Raw genomic sequence first — 21,883 nt, 5'->3', positions numbered from 1 at the left:
AACTATCTACCTTATAAATGGGCTCTGACCGACAGCCCGCAAATGCACAGTAGAAAGCAGCTCTACCGCACATGTGCGGGCGGGAGAGCATTTCGGGTCAGAGCCGAGCGCGACCTCTTACATCATGGCACGGGGAGGAGCAGCGAACCCAGTGGTGAGGCACGCGCGAGGGAGGGACCCCCAGAGAGTTCCCGTCTGCGCCGCCCGAGGGAAAGGGTTGTGGATGAGGGGAAGAAAAGGGAAGATGAGAGGGGATGGAAGGAACAGGGATGTGAGTAAGTGGGAAGGGTAAGCAGCTGTGGAGGAAGGCTGAGGGAGAGGGAAGGGGTTGTGGATGAGCTGGGAGGGGAGGGAGGCAGTGAGAGACAGAGGGATGTGAGTGGGAAGGGTAAGAAGGTGTGGAGAAGAGAAAGAGGGAATGGAGGAGGGCTGAGGGAGAGGGAAGGTGTTGTGGATGAGCTGAGAGGGGCTTGGAGGGGATGAAAGTGAGGGATGGGACAGAGAGAGTGGAGAGTGACTGAGGGAAGGAGAGGGAGAATGAAGGGGGGCGGTGAGAGTGAGGGGAGGGAGACAGTGGGAGACAGAGGGGTGAGTAAGACTGAGGGGAGGGAAGGGATGAGTGACTGAGGTGAATGAGCGAGGGGAAGGGGGGAGGGAGAAAAAAAAGTGTGGAAGGGTGCTATGTTCGAAAATGGACCGAAAAAAAACATTTTAATGTAGCCGTTGTTATGGGCTTAATGGCTTGTTCTGACATAAAAGACAAGGTCCACAGGACCATACCTTGAGTACGGCAAGAGGTGAGAGTTAATAGAAATATTCTCTGGATGGAGGTGATGAGCCCTATTGACCCTGAATTCATGGGCAAGTTCTGGACTGATCTAGCAGGAATCAAGGAAAGAAAATGATCAGGTAAGAATACATTTCTCCTTCCTGTTTCCTCAGGAGCACTACCACCACCACCACCACTATTACCTTGGCAAATGTGTGGTGCCATTTCAAGATCAAATGGTAATGCTTTGAATTGAAAATGGTAGCCTAACACTGCAAACTTTAATCAAAAGTATCTAAAGTCCCTTATCAGGATGTGTAAATATGCTTCAGCTAGGTCTAGAGATACAAGAAATTCCTTTTCTTACCTGAACCCATTACTGGATTTCAATGTTTCAATTTTGAACCTGGGAATTCTTAAGACAGAAAACCCCCCATGCATAACAGGGGGCGCCTAAGGCAGAGGAGGGATGAGAGGGCCAGCAAGAAACAATATGCTGCATCAGAGAAAACATTACAAGCAGGGTTTCGGATCAGTAAACCCCGACGACAGTAGTTCTAGAACCTCCTGGATACAGGAAAAAGTCTAGGATGTAAACAAGAGAAGGAATCTTGGAAGAAGACTGCAAAGTTTCCTTTGGTGTTACAAGACAACTGAAAAGCCAACTGGGGACAGACCACTGACATCTGAAGGTTAGAATGCCTCTGCAGAAGGGTGCAAAAAGAAGAAAAAGGGAAAAAAAGAGATAAAACTACAGTAAGATAAAAGAGAGAGAACGGCTACAGCTCTACAAAAATCACTTGCAAAAACCGAGATAAGAGCAAAGCTAAATACCGACACACATGGCTCCGTGGGGGGGGGGGGAAAAAACCAAACTGAGGGACTCTGCCGGGGGAGGGGGGGGCAGGGAATGACTATAACTGCACATGCTCAGTAGGGTATGTTTGAAAGTTCTAGATTCTTTGCGATTAAAGTTCCGGGCCGGAACTACCATCCTGCTGGTCCTCGGAGAATTCATTTTCACTTTCCTCTTCTTCGAGATTACTGCTAGAGTATTCCCTTCTGCCTGGGGCTGCCTCTTCATAGGCTCCCCCAACAAACCTTCCACCACTCCACTGCCACTCTCAGCCCTTCCCTAGCTGTCTCTGTGCATGGGCATCAGCTTCTCTCTATGGAAAATTTTGTTTGTAGCTGCCATGCCTCCCGGCCCCCCTTTACCTACCTAGGCCATCTCCTTCAGCGGGTCCAGAGCCTCACACTTTGGGCAGAAAGAGCCTGCTATGGTGCTTTTTCAGTAGCTGCATTGGGGACATTTCCTCCCTTGGTCTGCCATCGCACTGCTGTACTCATTCTGGGCTACAGATTTACTCCTCAGCATAAACATTTGGCTCTGTTTGAGCTCCCCCACATGTTGCAAGGCAAAGAAAAGAAACTTTGCACAAGTCTGATAAGGTCTGGATTTATACAGAGGGCCCACGCATCTGCTGCTCTTTGATTTCTTGCTTCTTTTTTTTTCCCTTGGACATAAGTCCTGCTATCCCAATGAGCCTTCCACCAGCTGGAGGCAGAGAATTACTGACAAACTTTCAGCTATCCCAGAATTTATAGCAACAAGAAAAAAAAAAAAAAAAGTTCTCTGCCTCCAACTGCTGGTGGTGAAAGAGAGGGATCCCCAGAAGTTCAGACTAGTCTGCAGGACAAAAAGGAAGAAGCAGTCAATGAAGCCACCATTTCAGGAAGTAGAAGAGGTCATTGCAAAGGAAACTCAAAGGGTCCTACAGGATCTAGGAGCACATTGATTGTTTAGGGATCCACTCCTTCCCTCCCCCAGTAAGGGGGTGAGGCAGTTAAAGCATTATTTTCGTCAACCAAAGCACTTAGCACATCAGTTTCCTTATCCTCGAAGGAGGGAGGAAGACCTTGTCCAGCTTGGTGTCAAACCAGACTCCCGGGTACTCTAAGGACTGGGAGGGCTTGAGGCTGCTCTTGTCCATGACCACAACCCAACTGAGTTCCTGTAGGAGGGACCTTACCCTGCTGGTCACTTGGAGGCTCTCTTCCAACAACTTCGCCCCTTTCAGCTAGTCATCTAAGTAAGGGTGCACCAGGATCCCTTCTTTCCTCAGTGCCGCCGCCACCACAACCAACATAATTTTGGAGAATGTTCTGAGGGCGGTTGCCAGGCCGAAAGGCAACGCCCGGAACTGATAATGGCAGCCCAGTACCGCAAAGCGTAGAAAACGCTGGTGGTCTTGACAGATTGGAATATGCAGGTAGGCCTCCAAGAGGTTCAGGGACGTTAAGAACTATCCCAGTTGTACAGCCATTATGACAGAGTGAAGAGTTTCCATGCAGAAGTGCATTATCCACAGATGATGACTGATGTTCTTGAGATCCAGGATGGGTCGGAATGAACCTTCCTTCTTGGGTACGATGAAATAGATGGAATAATGCCCCATACTTAATTGGGGTGTAGGTACCGGGGTTATAGCCTTCAGACTGAGGAGCCTTATCAAAGTGGATTCGACTGCCAGTTTTTTATACTGGGAGTGGCAAGGAGACATCATGAACCTGTCCAGAGGGATGCTGCGAAATTCTAGAGCGTATCCTTCTCATATGATGTCCAATACCCATTTGTCCAACGTGATCTCGACCCACCATTGTTAGGGGGCCAACTACCCCTCTTCTATCTCCTCATGCCGTGAGTGGGTCGGCCAAACTTCATTGGGCAGTTTGGGTCGAACCTATTCCTCTTTTTGGTTATCTGCTCCAAAAGGACTGAGACCTTCCTGAAGACCGAGATGTCTGAAATGACATGTTTCTGTAGGGCTGGAAGCGCTGGGAGCCCCTGGCCCAACCCCTCATGGGGAAGGGGCACTGTGACCTTTTTTTCTTATCTTCCAGTAGCAGAGGCACTGGAGATTCACCCCACTTGGTGGTTACCTTTTCCAATTCACTTCTGAATAGGAGGAATCCCTTAAAGGGCATCTTTGTGAGGTTTGCCTTAGGAGGTCACGTCCGCTGACCAATTTCGCAACCATAGCTGTCTTCTGGCCGCCACCACTGAGGCTACTCTTCTGGGCAAAGGACGCACTAGGTCAGAGCTTGCATCCGCTAGGAAGGCCACGGCAGGCTCGATCGCCTCTCTGGGATGCGTTCCTGAGCTGTCTGCCTCTTTTGAGAAAAGCAGACATGAACGAGCCACCAGGGCACAACAGGAAGCGATCTGCAGTGTCAAAGCTGTCACATCAAAGGCTTGCTTAAGAATGGATTCCAACCACCTATTGTGGACATCCTTCAAGGCCGCTCCTCCCTCTATGGGATAGTTGTTTGCTTCGAGAAGGCGCAAACCAGGGCATCCATTTTTGGGAAGCGCAGGCACTCTTTGGCCGCCGGGTCCAGAGGGTACAAGGCCCGACCTCCTTTAAAACTGGCTTCCAGGGCATCCCATTCCAGGTCAATAAACTCCTGGATGGCAGCATCAGGAAATAGCAAGAGACTTTCCGTAGACACCAGGATGGGACTCTTCTTTGGTTCAGACATAGGGTCCGTGCTGGGAACTCCCAGCATCTTCAGGGTCTGGGAGACCAGGGCCAGTAATTCGTCTCTGGGGAAAAACCGTATCATGGTCCAGTATGGTTCCAGGCCTGGATGGATTTCCCCGTCCCCCAAAAAGTCTGCATCCCCTTCATCATCCGTGGTGTCTGGGGCTCTGTCAGGGATACCCTTGGAAAGGTGAGGCATGTCCCGAGGCATGCTGATATGGCTGGGAGGGCAAGGCCTTCCCAGCTGGGGCTCAGACCGGGCAAGGGCAGTAGCTGACTATGCCTGAACAAAGGCTTGAAGGCCGGGTCCATACTTAGCCCAGGAGGAACTGTGGTAAGGGCCGCTGAACTACCTTCTCTTGGGGAGAATGCAGCTCCGGAATTGCTCAGGTCCAGGGTGCTACCAGATAAGGTCGTAGTTGACCAATCCTCTGCCTGGAAAGGACCAGACTTAGAAATGTTCTGAGAGACCAGCCCTCCCTGGGCTTCCTCACAATGCAGACACAGAAAGGATTTTAGGGCAGACTGTGCAGCCCTAATATGGCAAGCAGCACAAAGGGAATGTCACTTGTGCTTCTTTGTTGCCGGAGCCATAGTACTCTGCAGCTTTTGCATTCAGCCAGTTACTGCCTCAATGCACGTAAGACTAGGCACCCGGTTGTATGCTAAAGTATGTGTGCTGTTACGTGCACACTTAGGAATACAAAGGGCCTGCCTGCATTGCGCATACCGATGGATGATGGGGGAAAATGGCGCCACCAAACCACTTGCAAGATGGTGTTGCTGCATCCATCCATATTGAGTGCCCACCAAGCCTGAAGTGGGGCCTAACCCAATGGGGTCCGCTCAACCCGCTCAGAAACCACCTTCCCTTGCCCGATCGGGAACATCGTTGGTTTGGTGCATAAAGCAAGGAGACCGGAGGAAGGACTTACCAAAGCCCTTTCACGCCTCTAGTTCTTCTTTACTTATCTGGGCTCAGTGCTTACCGGCTGAGTACAGAGACGGTCTCCGGCTGCAGGGGGAGAGGACTTAGGCCGTCACTTCCGCGCTTGGCTTCCTGCAACCGCTGCCTTTCAGCAGCAAAGTCCATGCCGGGAACTGGCTACTGGACCAAGGCACACCTCTGAGGGATCTCGGAAATCACCTCAGGAATTCTCAACTGGGGGAGGGACCCTTAGGTATCACCGCAGGAGAGTGAGGCTCAATCTTTCTCCCAAGTTTAGAGGTAATTTTCTTCTTCAAACTAGTGCTGCAATCCTGCTAAAAACCTCTGTTGGTGTGGGGATAGCATCCACATCTGCTAGAAGACGGAGAGATACTGAATGGCTGAGGTCACTGCAGGGGTATATCTAGGGTGACGTCAGCTTTGAAACCTGACTCCATCTCCATCTGCTAGCAGGGGAGCTCATAATCTATTGGTCCTGAGTCCAGCTGACTACACGCTAGGAAATAGCCAATTGTGCATCTCTGACTCAGGGGTCTGGGGCAGAGTATCCCTGGCAAATCTTATGTTATGAGATTCCAGGGTACAGGGGCTCTAGCTCAGGGGATGAGTCAGGTACCCCACTGCTTAGCTCAGAGTCTGTTTGGGTTTTTTTGGACTTGGTCATTTAACTTCTGGGTCAGAGGCTGAGTAAGTATAATCCATATTTCTGGGACTGCTGTTCACCTATGACAATGTACCAGCAATATGATACTGTACCAGCATGGTCCCAGACCTGTGACCCACCCTGGATCCAGAAGACCAAAGTCTAAGACTCCCCCCCCCCCTCAGACAAGGAACTCCAGGGCCAGCACCATAAGCTCTACAAAGAAGTCATCTAATGAATCCAATAAACTGATTTTTTTCCTATGCCACAGTCGTTCTATACATCCATAAAATCCCAGGAAAACCAACTAAAGCACTGGGGTTAAAAACCTCAAAATCACTTGAAAAACAGACCTGTGTATTTAGTGGGACTTTTCAGCTTTTCTTTAAAAGGCAAGGTAGCAAGGCATTGTGGGCCCTTGTTTTTCAATAGGAATTCATACCGAAAAATATGAATACTGGCAATCTGCACTTTCCTTAGTTTATGTAGCCAGCACCAATGGGAAGGGAATCAATTTATAATCCTCACCTTAAAAAATATCCTCCACAATAAATCATTTTAAATTACTGAAGTTTGGCGTATTTCTGCAATATTAACTTTTACATATCAGATTTAAAAACTACGAGATATAATGTATCCCGATTTACGGACATTTTCTTCCCCTCAAAAAATCTCTCAATAACTCAGTACTCCCAGTCTTCCCAATAATTTGACCTTCAACCAGTCTCTAAGACTTATATTAAGAAGCTCTGTAATCGTTCTGAACCTACAGCTTTATTTAACCTTAAGGGCAGTTGTAAGATTCACAGGCACAAAAGGAAAGAACCTTTCATACTACCCCAATCTGACTTATCTCGCTCTCTTTCTCCTACCAAAGCATGACAGAACCCCGGACCTTCACGGAGATAGTATTTTGGCCCTCTCATCCAAAAACTCACCTCTGAACAATTACGCACTCCCAGAGCCAGTGCAGCCGAAGATCTCCAGATCGTGCGAGGCACGCCGTGGGAGTCTTACTGGCGGCCTCTCAACAAGACATACTGGCATTTCCGAGGCTATCATCATCCGATACTAACGTGCCGAAAGGCACAGAAGCAGTACATCCCGGCCTCAGCAGAACTCAGCCCTTTCCCCCAGCTCCGGCGCTCTCGACTAAGGCAGCGATCGTCGCTTACCGCACTCACCTTTCCCTCCGCCGTCGGCCAGCGATCCTTAACCGTTTGCTCGCTCTACAGCTCCAGCCTCACGTGTAACCCACTAGTCCGCTACAAGGACAGGAGCCCGCCTTGTCGCAAATTTATGACGACATGACGCTTGAAACTATGAGCGCCTCCAGCCAGCTCTCCTCTAAAACTGGCAGTGGGAAGGCCTTGGTCCTGATGCGATGATTGGGCTATCAACCTTGTCTCTATAGTGACGGCTAGGTCAAGTGATCCTGTCCCCCGCATGGCGCTGGGTAGACAGCAGTGTTGCCGATTTAAGGATTTTGTAGCTAGATTTGGTGAAATTTTCAATCCGATTGAGTCTTTAAAATCGTGAACGCGATAGACAGCGATTTTAGCTATTTAAAGAAAATATAGCAGCATTTGTAAAATCACCGTCTTCTTTTTCTTTTTTTTGCAACTCCCCTCCTCGTTCCCTTTTTTGAGATCTTGGTGACGAATGCATTTCCATTGACCAATCCCATGCAGGAAGGCGCTGGAATCCAGTGGTTGTGTAGTGCACAGCCAATAGGAAAGCACGGGGATCGGAACCGTTGACAAACTTCTGTCAAAGGAGGTGGAGTAGCCACTGTTGCCAGATTATGCCAAAGATATTTTTGTGCAGGTTGGGCTAGTTTTGGCCTGGGCAGCTGAGTTAGCAGCTCTCTAAGTTGCTGTCGTCTGCTTTTTTTTCTTTGCCTCGGGCAGCCCAGCAGTCGCAGAGTGATGACTCATGAGCAGGAGCCAACCAGAGGTGACAGAAACTGCAAGGTAGTTGCGGAAGAAAGATGAAGATGCGTGTAGTTGCATAGAAAGAGAGCTCTTCCAGCACCCTGTGTCTCTCCTTTTACTTCTACAGTGCTGCTGGCAGCTTTTGAGACAACGGAACTGTGTGCTTTCATCTCTGAATCTGCTATTGCTTGTGAATTATCCTCGTCTCGGAGCTGAACCCGAAGCTGCTGACCTCCCCACTTTACCCTGCTGAAGCCTCCTAACCAACTGTTGCCTGGGAACTGGAGATGAAGGTAAGAGGTGAGATTAAGGGAGGAAGAGGGTTTATTTTTTTGTTTTGTTTTTGCCTGATTAAGGATTAGCTTCATGGGGGAAAGAAAGAGAACATAAGAAATTGCCATACTGGGTCAGACCAAGGGTTCATGAAGCCCAGCATCCTGTTTCCAACAGTGGCCAATCCAGGCTACAGGTACCTGGCAAATATCCAAACACTAAGTAGATCCCATGCTACAGGAGGCCCCAGCCGATTGAGGCAGGGGGCCTCCTAATTGAGCAGACGTGCTGCAGTCAGCTCAAGGGGGGGGGGGGGTGCGATACGTGAGGCCAATGGGGCTCCCTGGCTGGTTTAAAACCAAGCCAGGAGCCACTGAGAAAGCGAAGGGTAGTAGGGCTCAGGAACAATAAGGGGTAGGAGAGGGAGTGGTTGCACATTAGCCAGCAGGGGACCGGAGAGCACAGAGGCAGCTTCCAGAAACGAGCAGCTCACTTTCCACTTGCAACTTCCAGCACTCCTGGGCCAGAAGATTCAGCCACTGGATTTGCTGTGCTTCCCCCCTGGGAAGGCAGGCGTGTGGGGATCTGAAGTGCCACCCTTTCCCCCCCTTCTTTAGTTGGCTCTCCCCGGAGCCTCTCCTTGGCTCCCAGCATTTCTACCTTTCCTCCTGTCTCCCCGGTCCTGTTGGAGCATGACAAACACATCTAAATCCTGCTCTTGTTGGCAAAAGAGCGAGGAAGAAGCAGTGGACCCTCAAAACATCAGGCAACTTTGCAGCTACCCCGGAGGACGCGGCTGACAACAAGAAATGCAAGTCCGAGCCACAGAGAAACAAGATGTGAAAAGTAACGACCAAGCACCATGTGCCCATCAGCCACATGGGCTGCTATGTTGCAGAGTAACGCCCGATTCCTAGCCCACTTGAGGGAGTGGCCCCTATGCAGGTGCCACAGAATGGGCATGAGTCAATGGAGAAAACAACGGGAGGGGCTTCCAACATAGCAGCACAAGGTGGGGCAGACCCCAAGCCCAGGGCTGTAGCAGTGGGAACATCGGAGACCCAGATGGGGCTCACAGGGCATGAGCCTGCAGCTGGCCCCTCAGCTATGCCAACCACGCCTGGAAATGGCCCGGTGCTTAATGTGGCTCATTATATATGTACAGTGGGCTCCCTCACTGCGCATGTTTCTGAAGCTGTAAAAGCTAAAATTTGTCATAACGAGTATGTTGTCATCTTTGAATTGCTTAGAAGATGTTTTGTTTTTTTTGAGAGCATTTCTATCAGGGTTTCTTATTTTTAACTTAAAGAACATTTTTAATATGTTCTTTATTATTCAAACTTTTTTATTCCTTATTTTAATCCTGCGCTGGAGCTTAGCATTGTCTACCTGTGTTCACCTCATCCCTGGTAACTAGGGAATCCATCGTCATGGCTCAATAGTTACCATCTGCTTTTTCAAAGATGTTGTGGCATGCACCACCTCAATTAGGGGTGACCAGCTCATACTAACTGGCCTATTAATTAATTTCTTTAACTTTCTCAGACTTTTAAATTCTTCTGTAACACATTAAAAATATTCTTTGTTTGTTTTTCTTAACTTTTATTGTATTTTTCTCCTTCAAATACTTATGCAATCCGCCCAAGTATCATAAATGTCTCCGTCACACTACACCTCTGTTGTGTTTGTGACATTGTGGACTCCTGGTCACAATGGAGATGACCCCTCCCAAGGGGAAGGGCCCTGTGGGGAACCAGTGCAATTGGCTGACACAGATAGCAGACACAGAAAGAAAATCTTTTATTGTACTGCGGTAGATGATGGTAGGCAGGAAGAAAAGCACAGATTCCAGAGGTGCCAATACGCTCAACAGGCTCACCCAGATGGTAGCGATAGGCAGGAGCCCGCAGTGCTGGAGATGTCGAAGTACGTGGGTGGTGGTGGAGCACTGGTTCGTAGAGGTACTCACGGAGCAGATGCGTCTTCCTATCGATGGTAGTTGGGACTGGAGGTCCAAGGTGCAGGATATAGTGGAAAGGGCCCTCGAGGAGCGAGTACCCAGAAATCCTGATATCCTGAAAGAGAGAAAGAAAAGACCCCCGAGGAGCGGTTGTCTGGAGCTTCAGAGTATCGAGGACCTGGAATGTGCGTCTAAGCCGCAGCTTGGAGCAGGTAGAGTAGTGAAGCAAATCTTTGCTAACTTGCTGGTGTAGCGGAAGCGGATTCTTGATATCCCCAAAGGTACTGACTTCATGCGGTGGGGCTGCCCCCGAGGTTCCCGCCATGACGTGTATTTGAGCGTCTGAATTGTGTGCGCTCGCGCCCTAGGAGACCACGGGAGTGAGCATGGCGGCTGGGGACGCCCATGCTTGTCGGAGAAAGCCGAGGCCCGCGGCACTGGGAACCGGAGGTAGCCATCTTGCCCAGAGAGAGAGAGAGAGGAGAAAAAGAGGTAAGGCAGAGAGGTTGTCGCCATCTGTGACCAGACGCAACAACTTCAAAATTATTTCTAATAATTACACTGAATCCCTAACGTTTTAATAAACTTTTCTTATACTATACAAAATTTTCCCTCAAGTATTACCTGTTGTGTTTACTCTCAACTGTTCAGAGTTCCCATCGGGGCAATTTGCATATTTTAAAACAGTTTCTGGGACCAAGGAGCTAGTCCCAATCAGGTGGTCTGGGTCCCTTTATCTGGCCACTACTACCATTTCATTTTAAAATTACTTATTTTTCTTTATTTTGTTAAAAATTGAAAGCCCCCCCCCTCCAACTTAAATTCAGGTGTTTGCTGACATCATTGATGACATCATCTAAACTGCCATAATCGCAATCTGCACATGAACGACATTGGGGGCTCTCCATCGGCCCTCCGATTGCTAGTGCCTGTTGCATCCATCGGTCTCAGACGGCTTCAACATCTGTGCCTCACCTTTCTTCCTGCTTTCTCCACTAGCCTTGGGAAGATGGCTGCCACCGCGTCTTCAAGCCGCTCTCTCCGGTGTCCCCGGAACGGCTATGGCAAGGCCATCCGCCATGTCTCTCCTGAGGGCCTCCTAGGGTGCGCACGCCACCCACGTCTTTATCCACGTCATGGCAGGAACCTCGGGGGCGTTCCCCTCGAGTGACGTCACGCCATCCGGGTATTTAGCCTGCCCTTCGTTTGCTAACAGATTGAGTTAGCAAGGATTGCAATGCCTCTGGTCTAAGCTACACTGCCGCTTCATTGCTGCCGCTGGAAGCTCTCTCTACCCTTCGGGGTCATTCACCTAACCTGGGTACCCGCTCCTCGGGGGCCCTGTGCTTTCTTTCAGGTGCCTATCTGGGATATCAGGTACTTGCTGCTCGAGGGCCTGCACTCCCTGCTTTGGTGCCTGCAATCCAACTACTTCTGCCTGCTGGGATCTACATCTATACAGCTACCAACTTAGTGAGTAATCTAACCTTTGTCAGTCTGTCTCACCTACAGCTCAGCAATGGGAACCTGCATCAGAATTCCCTATACCATTGTGGGACTGGTCTCCTCTGCCGAGGGCCCCTAGACTGCCTCTACTGGATCACCTCACTACTGCCACCTCTGGTGGTATCATCCAGCTGTATAATAAAAGACAAATCTTCTGTATTTGCGTGTCTCAAGTCTAGCCTAGTACTGTGGTTCCTCACGGGGCTCCTCGCCGTGGGAGTGGCCATCACTGCAGTACCCAAGAATCCACTCCAACACCTCAAAACCATAACACTGGGGGCCTTAATAACAAAATAGAATGGCATCATTTTATTTAATGGGGTCTTTGTATATGCATTGATGCTATCTGACTCTGATTGGTGGATGTGTTTTGTGCTGGTGTTGTCTGATTGGTGCAGCTTTTCACGCCAAAATCCTCCCTTTAAACTCCTATTCTAGTCGGTACTTACCACTCTCCCTCGTTTCAGATATGGACGATTAGCTAAGGTATGTGTCTCGGCATCATGAAGAGTTTTGCCCTTATTTACAATCTGTATGAATGTATTGATGAATTTCATCTCTGTTTTAATTCTAGTGGTTGAAATTATACATTTTACTAATCTCTCCTGATGCAGCTTTGGCGAAACACGGGTCCGTGTCGGGGGACCTTTTTGAGGACTATTTCATATTGCAGTGAGCTTTGGATAAGCCACTCTGAACTCATAGAAAAATAAAAAGAAAAAATTATTTTATTCATTTACCTAAGTCATTTGGACTGTATATCTACTCTGCATCTCCCCTTTCTTTTGTGTCTATAATTCTTCTGAACCATAATCCTTGTTCGCATATCAACTTATCTCTTTGGGACCACAATTTCTTTTGTGTATTAGTCTAACTGGAATGATCTGGGGTTTAATCTTCAACTCTTGCTTTTGATATGAGATTCAGGTCAGGATCAGATTGTTGCAGTGCTTTCAGTGATTCTCTGGAATAGTCTTAATGGTTCTGCCTTTTTAGTCTTTATCATCCCTACATTTATTCTTTTTCTCTTTTCCTTCATCCACAAGTAATCCTTAACTTTGTCAGATTTTCATTAGTAGGAAATTTATTTATTTATTTATTTAAAGAGTTTTATATACCGACAGTCGTTGTGAACATCCCATCGATTTACATGTAACATAATGTAGCAAGAGGCTTTACAAAGAAACATTAATTTGGGAAAACAGTGGGTAAGAGCTATCAAGGTGAAACTGGGAACCAAATTAGGGCAGGAATTAATTAAACAACAAATGATAACCTGAAACATTAATTACAATCATAGAGATCAAAATGCATTTACAATCAAGGAAGCAATAAGACTTGAGTAAGATAGTTATATTCGGAGTAGATCACTGACCGCATTGGCAGAACATAGGATATATAACTGGTGAGACAAAGGAGTGCTTAAGGTGAAAGCAGTGAGTTCGGGAGTATACATTATGAAGGGAGCGTAATTACTGTCCAGGAGGGGGAGAGAGGAATAGTAATCAAAGGGAAGAAAGGGAGAATTGTTTAAGTTTAAAAGCATTTGAGGAAATCCTTTTCCTAATCGTTTTGTTTCTGGTACTTTACCTCTTGGAATTCTCAACAATGCATCAGCCACTGTGTTTTGTCTACCAGGCTTGTAATTTACCTCAAATGTTAATTCAGCTAATTGGGCTAACCATCTTTGTTATACCGCTTGCACGTTCGCTGTCTAAGTACCTTAGCAGATTATTGTCAGATCTTACTATACATTTCTTAATCATAAGGTGGTCTCTGAATTTTTTTCCCGTTGATAGCAGTGCTGAATTAGCCATGCTGTCATGGGAACTGTCCATCAGGGCCCAGGAGGCGGAGCTTCTTAGTAGAATACAGAGCTTTGCTCTGTGCGGCTGCGAGTGCCTTCCCGTGCAGGAAAACAGTCTCTCCTCAGTCTGTTTTTTCCGCTCGCAGGAGCACACGCAGAGCTCAGGATCTCCTCAGCATAACCAAAAAACAGATTAAAAAAAAAATGTCGAAAAACTTGGATCCGAGGCCCTCAGGGTTCAAACCCTGCCACTGCGGCAAGATCGCTTCTATCTGTGCCTCGGGCCCAATCATCAGGAGACCTCCTGTACACACTGCAGCAGGATGTCGCCGCGAGCCCGCCGTCAGAGGGCCCAAAAAATCCAAGCCCTACGGGTGGAGCAATCGGGATCGTATGCTCCACCCTCGGAAGCCCACTCGTCGCCGGGTCCAGAGAAACAAAGGACCCAGAAGGTAAGACGGGCGACGTCGATAGGCCCCTCCACCTCCGGGCCTGGGGGATACATTGGAGGGCACCGCGCCCGGAGCCAAGACTGTGAGGTGCTCGATGCAAAATGGCAGAATCGGCCACCACAGACCGCGGCGCACGATGCGGGAGAATCACACCGGCTGGTGTCGAGTGGTTCCGCAGGAGAGTCAGCCATTTTGACGCCATCGGGGAAAAAATCGCCGATGCACAAAACTCCCACGAAGTAGGGATCGATGCAGTCAATGACGCATGCGTCGAAATCCCTTGCGTCGACAAAAACAACGCTGGCGCAGGAAGCGTCGACCTCGACGCAGATGGAGTCGATATCGACGCATGGAGCATCGAGAAAGACCCAGACGGCATTAACATCGGCACCGAGGGCTTTGGAGTCGACGCAGGACAAATCTAAGTCAACGCATAAAGCACATAGGTCGTCATACGAACGATCCAAATCCACCACAATCGGAAAACCGACGCATTCCCCATCCCTGTCGACACACAGAGCGAAAACTTCGACGCATACCAGGGACACATCGGCACAGGAGTTGATTCCTCACGGGAGTGACGATATCTCGGAACATAGAAGAAAGAAAGAGAAACGGGGAACGAGGCCGATGGGAAGCCATCCCTGATCGTTCCCAACCCTGGAGAAGGGATCTGCAGGCACCTCACAAAACAGAGGCAGATGTCTCCCTAGCCCTCACTTCTCCGACTGCTCCGTATCCCCAAGGAGTGCGGGGTGCTCTAGATCACCAGCGCAATCTGAAGAAGAGTATGTAAGGATCCCATCATCATCCTCCTCCTCCCCACGCCTGACATCTACACTGCATTCACCTGTCTCTCATCGAGAGACTGATGGCACAGATCCACGAGAACCGGATCGGAAGAGATGCAGAGCAGGGTCATACGTGGTATGCACTTCCCCACCCCCTAGGGAGACACCGGGAAAACCACGGATGCCTCCACAGACACAAGAGGCGTTTTCACAGCTCTCAATTGCCCTGACAGGATTTTTTCACACTTTACAATCCACGTTCCAACTCCCTACGTCCCCTGCGAGTAGCGCACCACCTTCACCTGCACCACACTCTGACCGGGAACGACAGAAGAACCCCTCCTTATCGGATCAGAGGGACCTCTCTCCACCAGGTCTGTCACAGCCTCCGATCCTTCCCCTGGGAAGGGAAGGTCACAGACAGTAGTAGATTTGGATTCCCGTCCTTCATCTCCCTCATCATCCACAGGATATCCATCCGACCCGCCGGAGGACACACCTGAACCTTACTCGCCCCCTGAAGATCTCTCTTTAAATTCCTGGATAAATGGGGGCCATCCTTAACCTAGAGGTCCAAAAAGTGCCGGATCCTCAGGCGGAAACGCTTGGTCTCCTGAAAATCTTTGATGTACCAGCGGAATCCACCTCACTTCCATCCCACAAGGTGTTAGATTCTCTCCTAGAGAAGATGTGGGAATCCCCCTATACTACCACACCGGTGTCCAGGAAAACGGATCTAAAGTTTAGGATGCAAAAATCACAGTTTTATTCCACACCACAACTCCCACATTCTTCATTAGTAGTGGAATCGGCGATGCAGAGGGCCAAAAGATCTAAACTACACGGATCAGCACCTCCAGGTGAAGAGCAGCAGCTTCTAGATGACTTTGGGAAAAGAGCGTATCAATCATCCATGCTCTCTTCCCGTATCAGTCAACACCAGTTCTTCCTGGTCCAATACTTATATGAAAGTCTACAACCCCTAAAGACTATGCTGCCCCCTACAGACGCATCAGCACCTTCACTCACTCAACCAATTCAAGACCTGGAAGAGGGCATTCGACACCTCCTCCGGATGGTGTATGAAGCGTTTGAGTCGTCGGTTCGTATGGCTCCAGTGCCATACGAGAAGAACTACACGAACGACTGGCGAATATCCCATGCAGAGGTGATAATCTCTTCAGCGAAAAATTCCAAGAGACAGTTGCCAGTTTGAAGGACCAAGCAGTCGCTGTCCAATCGCTGATGCAAACACCCTCTTTCATCACGCAACGTAGGTACTATGCATCCAACCGCAGACAACCATATAACCGCCGACCCTTTAGAGCATATCAGCAATTTCGCCTTGCTCCTTACAACCCGCCACAACGGGTGACCCCCCCCTCAGCCTCTTCAACCGAGGAGAGGTAGACCAAGACTGCAGCGCCCTACCACACAGCAACCTAAAACTGCGTCTAAACCGACCCCCTCTTTTTAGTGCAGCTGCCACTATACCCTCCGGGCAGGATTACCCGATGCCTTCCATATTGGGAGGCCATCACCACGGATCTATGGGTTTTAGAAATAGTACGACAAACTATTTCAACAACAAACCCACACTGCCCCATCTTCTGCCCAACCGAGTTCCAGGGCAGCAGGTTCAATTGCAACAGGAAATCGCTTTCCTACTCCAGCAGTGAGCGATCCAACGAATTCCATCACATGCTCGCAACAAGGGATTTTACTCGCCTTATTTCCTAATTCCCAAGAAAACCGGGGGGCAAAGACCGATTTTAGATCTCCGAGAGTTGAACAAACACCTACTCAAAGAGAAGTTCAAAATGGTGTCTCTCAAAACCATCTTACCACTTCTTCAATCCAAGGACTGGATGTGCTCAATAGTCTTGAAAGATGCCTACACCCACATCCCTGTGCACCACACGTCATGGCAATACCTCTCCTTCCAATTTCAGAAACAACATTATCAATACAGGGTACTACCCTTTGGCCTCTCGTCAGCCCCCAGGGTTTTTACCAAATGTATGGTGGTGGTGGCACATCTCCGGCAACGGAGCATAAAAACTTTTCCATATCTGGACGACTGGTTCATCGTGACGTCTGAACCACAGATTCTCACGGACTGCATTCATTAAACCTTTCACTTTCTGAACAGTTTGGAGATTGTAGTCAGTTACCAAAAATCCCATTTAACGCCGACGCAGTCGCTTCAATTCATTGGGGCACGTCTAGATAGAATCCGCACCAGAGCTTACCTTCCGACAGAACGGAGACTAGAGATGTGACGGCTCTTTCAAGCCACCCGATTGCTCAAGAGGCCTTCGGCATGGCAAGTTCTCACCATCTTGAAACACATGGCGGCGGCCATCCATACCGTTCCCAATACGAGACTACACATGCGTCGTCTCCAATAGGGACTCAAAGGACAATGGAAACAACACTCACAACCATTAACGTCGTGAGTGAACTTGACGCAAGCAATGCGACAGGACATACAGTGGTGGATCGAGGAGCCACATCTCACAAAAGGGGCGCTGTTCTCCACACCTCCTCACAACGCGGTACTAACTACAGATGCCTCCCGCAAGGGCTGGGGGGGCGCATTTGAATCAGCTACAAACCCAGGGACTATGGTCCACCCAGGAACAATGCCTGCAGATCAACCTCTTAGAACTCAGGACGATAAAAAATGCACTCCTGACATTCCTTCCGCACTTAAAAGGATGAAGAATCATGGTCTACACCGACAATCAAGTGGCGATGTTCTATATAAACAAACAAGGAGGGTCAGGTTCCTGGTCCCTTTGCAAGGAAACCTGCAAATACTGGATCATGCGTCACATCACTCAATACAACTTCAAGCGACGTACCTACCGGGAGCCATCAACACTCGAGCCGACCGCCTCAGTTGTATTTTTTGCCCTCACGAGTGGTTGCTCAATCAACAAGTAGTGGACGCTCTATTCCAAACCTGGGGAACATCAACCATAGACCTGTTCATGACAGAACTCAACACGAGACTCCCTTGTTTTTGCTCGGTGTGGCCCAGCAGAGACCGAACAACTCAGGATGCTTTCCTCCTCCCATGGTCGGAGCCACTAATGTATGCATTCCCGCCAGTACCCCTCATAACAAAGACGTTACAGAAATGCATAAGAGATGCAGCTCAGTTAATCTTGATAGCACCAGCGTGGCCACATCAACCGTGGTACACTCATCTTCTACATCTGTCCGTAGCAGACCCAATATTGCTACCAGACCACACAGATCTATTGACGCAAGAAAAGGGAACTCTGCTACATCCCATGCACAGCTCCCTACACTTAACTGCGTGGAGATTGAGCGGATCCTCTTAACAGAACAAGGAATACCACTGTCTGCACAAGCTATACTCCTTGCCTCACGGAAACCTTCTACCCGGCGTAACTATAGCTTCAAATGGAAGCGATATACAGCTTGGTGCTTGTCTAATGGACTACATCCCTTGGAATGCTCACCGGAGAAGATACTGGACTATCTTCACTCCTTATACAGTACAGGCCTCGCAACCTCGTCTATTAGATTACATCTCCGTGCGATAGCAGCGTATTACCGCCCGTATAGGGGACAACCCACCTCTGTTCATCCTTTCATTTCACGATTTCTTAAAGGCTTCACGCACTTACAACCTCCAACCTCAAAGCCTCCGGTGCCGTGGAATTTGAATTTAGTACTGGAACAAGGGTTCTTCTTAGTGTTTGGGTAATTGCCAGGTTCTTGTGGCCTGGTTTTTGGCCTCTGTTGGAAACAGGATGCTGGGCTTGATGGACCCTTGGTCTGTCCCAGCATGGCAATTTCTTATGTTCTTATGTTCTTAATTGATGGTGGCACCCTTTGAACCAATGGATGAAGCCCACATCAAATATATCACATGGAAAGTAGTATTCCTCGTCGCTCTAATGTCAGCATGTAGAGTCAGTGAGCTACAAATGTTAGTGCACTACAGTCCATACCTACAGTTCTTCCATAACAAGGTGATGCTGCAAACACACCCATCTTTCCTACCTTGTCTTTTCTGTATCTGACTTAACATGGCTCCCAATCCTTTGCAATGTGCATCAGTTGTTAGAATAAAAGGCAATTCGAAAATTGGAAATGCTATCAGTGCCGTCGTTAGCTTTTCTATAAGCGTGTCGAATGCTTTTTGACATTCCTCAGTCCATTCAATTGTCACTTGTTTTTGTTTGTTTGTTTATTGCTTTCCCTTTTAGTTTGTGTAATGGGGCGGCTGTTTGAGCAAACGAGGGTACAAATCTCCTGAAATAACTAGCGAAAACAAGAAATCGCCTTACAGCTCTTTGTGATGTCAGAACAGGCCATGTTTTAGGTGCATTTGTTTTAGTATTATCTATTGCTATCCCTCTTTCGGAAACTATATGGCCTAGGTTATTAACCTCTCTACTCATCAATTTGTACTTTCTGGGTTTCAGTTTTAGTTCAGTTTCACCCAATCTAATGAAAACTAATTCCAACCTTTGTATCTGTGTTTCAAAGTCTTTAGAAAATATTAAAATATCGTCCAAGTACAGCAATAGGATGTTGAACATGTAATCGTTTAAAGTTTGTTCCATTAACCTTTGAAATGTTGCAGCAGCATTACTAAGTCCAAACGGCATCTTGGTCCACTCGAATAACCCAAAAGGTGTGGTTACTGCCGTCTTGAGTTTGTCTTTTTCCTCCATGGCGACCTGAAAATACCCTAAAGTAAGATCCAGCGAAGAAAACTATGAAGCTTGGCTTAAGGCATCTAAAGATTCTTCTATTCTCGGTAACAGGTAGGCATCATTTACTGTTACTTGATTTCACAACAGAATCGAATTGTTCCATCTTTCTTCTTGACAGTAGCTGCTGTCGATGCCCATGGACTGCTGCTATGTTGAAGTATACCTTGAGTAACTAAATCTTGTATGTGTCACTTAAATTCCTCTTAGATGTGAGGTGAAACTCTCCAGTAACATTGCTTAATTGGAGAATGGTCTTTAATATCAATTGCATGCTTCACTAGCTCTGTATACCCTATATCAGTGTCACGTTTTGAAAATACGTGTTTATATTTTGTCAACAGGGATTTCAGTATATCTGCTTGTTCCATGGTCAAATTGCTCCATTCTACCTCTATTGAACCTGTTTAAACCTTTAAATTTCGACGGCTGAATTGAAATTTCTGATCCTTCTTGGTGAAATGTAACAGGCGCCGGTATGTGTACTGTTTCAGGTTGGGTTATGTCTGCTATTCTGGCTCGAGGTGGTATTCTAATTTTTCTTTGGCTAGCATTCAACAGACAAATGGGTACTCTGCCATTTATAGGAATACACTTGCCACTAACATGTCCAACGGTAAGGTTACTGATGGTGTTGCTGTGATCATCAGATTGGTATTGGATTGCAATCCTGGACATCTGCCTTCAACTAAAGTTTCTGCTAATGGTGATAAAGTTATCCCTTTGTTACTGATTAACTTTATGTGTCCAGTCTTTCCTGGTTCAATATGTTGTATCTTCGCCCAAATTTTATATATCCCTGATTTTTTTTATCGCTTTCTCCAGCTAATTGTGATAACTCTTTAAAAATGCCTCCTAAATCTTGTAAAATGTTCATACCTATTATACCTGGTATTTTCTCTTCATCCACAAAACTTGTCCAGTTGACATCCGGCACTATAAATATACATTTCTGTTTCAGAGTTTGGCCTAGACAAGTAACATTAGTTTCAATGCATCCTCTTACTGGCAAGTCTAAACCGTTTACAGCCACTAACTTCACCCAACTGGCATCTGTTAAATTTGTTGTCTTTTCAAAATGTTCTTTAAAGAATGACTCCATGAGTGTCGAGACATCGGATCCTGTATCAATGTAACATTTTACTTTAGTGTTTCCCATTAGTACTTCTAATATCAGACTCTTTCCAAAGGCTTTATCTTTCTATATACTGGAGCTTTTCTGAATTTTTTCAGTGTTCGTATTAGTCATAAATAAAGGAGATGCTACTTGGAGGCAGTTCCTGTGTCCTATCTTGTGTCACTTGTTGATATCTGTTTCTTTCTGCATTGATAGGTCTTTCAGATCTGCAATATCTGATTATATGACTTGGTTCTTGACAATGATAGCAGATCAATTCTCCTTTCTCATTCCTCAAAGGGGGTTTTACTGTGGGTCGCCTCCTTACCACTACATGTATTTCCCTTAAATGACACTATGAATATTAATAATAAATCTGTACTGTATCTACTGTTCCATATTACAATTGTTTGGCATCTCCGATCTATATGTACCCATATTTCTTGTGGTTGGTTTTGTACAGTACTTACAAAATTCTGTCCATTTTGTAAACTAATACCTTGTGAAACATCATAAACTTGTTTAGTCAATTCTTCTTGTTCTTTTCTAATATTCTCCTGTTGTGAGCATATGTTAGTTATCATTTTTGTTAATGTGGCTGCTACTTTAGCTAATAAATTACTTTCTTCTTGTTCTATGTTTAGTCCTCTTACTGCTAATTCTCCTTTATTTCTAGTCAGTAATCTTGGTGTTCTTTCTCTTTCTATTTGAATTTCTTTGTCTTCCTCCGCCCACACTATTGTTTATTGTATTAGTTCGGGGTAAGTAATGTGTGGACGTTCTGCTAACTTTTTCTTCATTTCTCTCCTCAGATCTGCATCTCTAGTGCCAACTACGAATCTTTCTTTTAATCTGGTTAATGCATTTCCTATGCAGCCGGGTTCTCTTATTAATAGCTCAATTTAATTTTTCTTGTAGCTTATAAGCATATGTTCTGAGATCTTCATTTGGTAATTGCTTCCTTTCGTAGAATTCCTGTATTCTTACACTTAGTGGAACCTTATCTCCTTATACAATTCTTAGTTAGAAACATAGAAATGACGGCAGAAGAAGACCAAACGGCCCATCCAGTCTGCCCAGCAAGCTTCACACATTTTTTTCTCATACTTATCTGTTTCTCTTAGCTCTTTGGTTCTATTTCCCTTCCACCCCCACCATTGATGTAGAGAGCAGTGTGGAGCTGCATCCAAGTGAAATATCAAGCTTGATTAGTTAGGGGTAGTAACCGCCGCAATAAGCAAGCTACACCCATGCTTATTTGTTTTACCCAGACTATGTTATTCAGCCCTTATTGGTTGTTTTTCTTCTCCCCTGAGCTGTGCTGGTTATGCGTGAAGTATCAGTTTTTCTTCTCCCCTGCCATTGAAGCAGAGAGCTATG

General features: G+C 47.1%; 1 protein-coding gene across 5 annotated transcripts in view; it reads right to left on the bottom strand.

The window, feature by feature from the left end:
• SLC5A6 (solute carrier family 5 member 6) overlaps nucleotides 1–7,225 on the bottom strand; it is a 377,063-nt gene extending 369,838 nt beyond the window's left edge. Inside the window, exon 1 of one of the 5 annotated variants that reach the window (XM_029596258.1) lies at nucleotides 7,091–7,225. The gene's annotated coding sequence lies outside the window, so the exon portion shown is untranslated. Of the gene's footprint in view, nucleotides 1–6,844; nucleotides 7,032–7,081 lie in introns of those variants that run through there. The other 4 variants (XM_029596266.1, XM_029596264.1, XM_029596260.1 and 1 more) reach the window with 4 other exon arrangements.
• Between the last annotated feature and the right edge of the window lie 14,658 nt (nucleotides 7,226–21,883).

Source organism: Rhinatrema bivittatum, chromosome 3 (genome assembly GCF_901001135.1).
Source record: "Rhinatrema bivittatum chromosome 3, aRhiBiv1.1, whole genome shotgun sequence".
NCBI classification, from domain to species: domain Eukaryota; kingdom Metazoa; phylum Chordata; class Amphibia; order Gymnophiona; family Rhinatrematidae; genus Rhinatrema; species Rhinatrema bivittatum.
The sequence above is the reverse complement of the archived record's forward strand: the minus strand, read 5'-3'. Positions and strand labels throughout refer to the sequence as shown.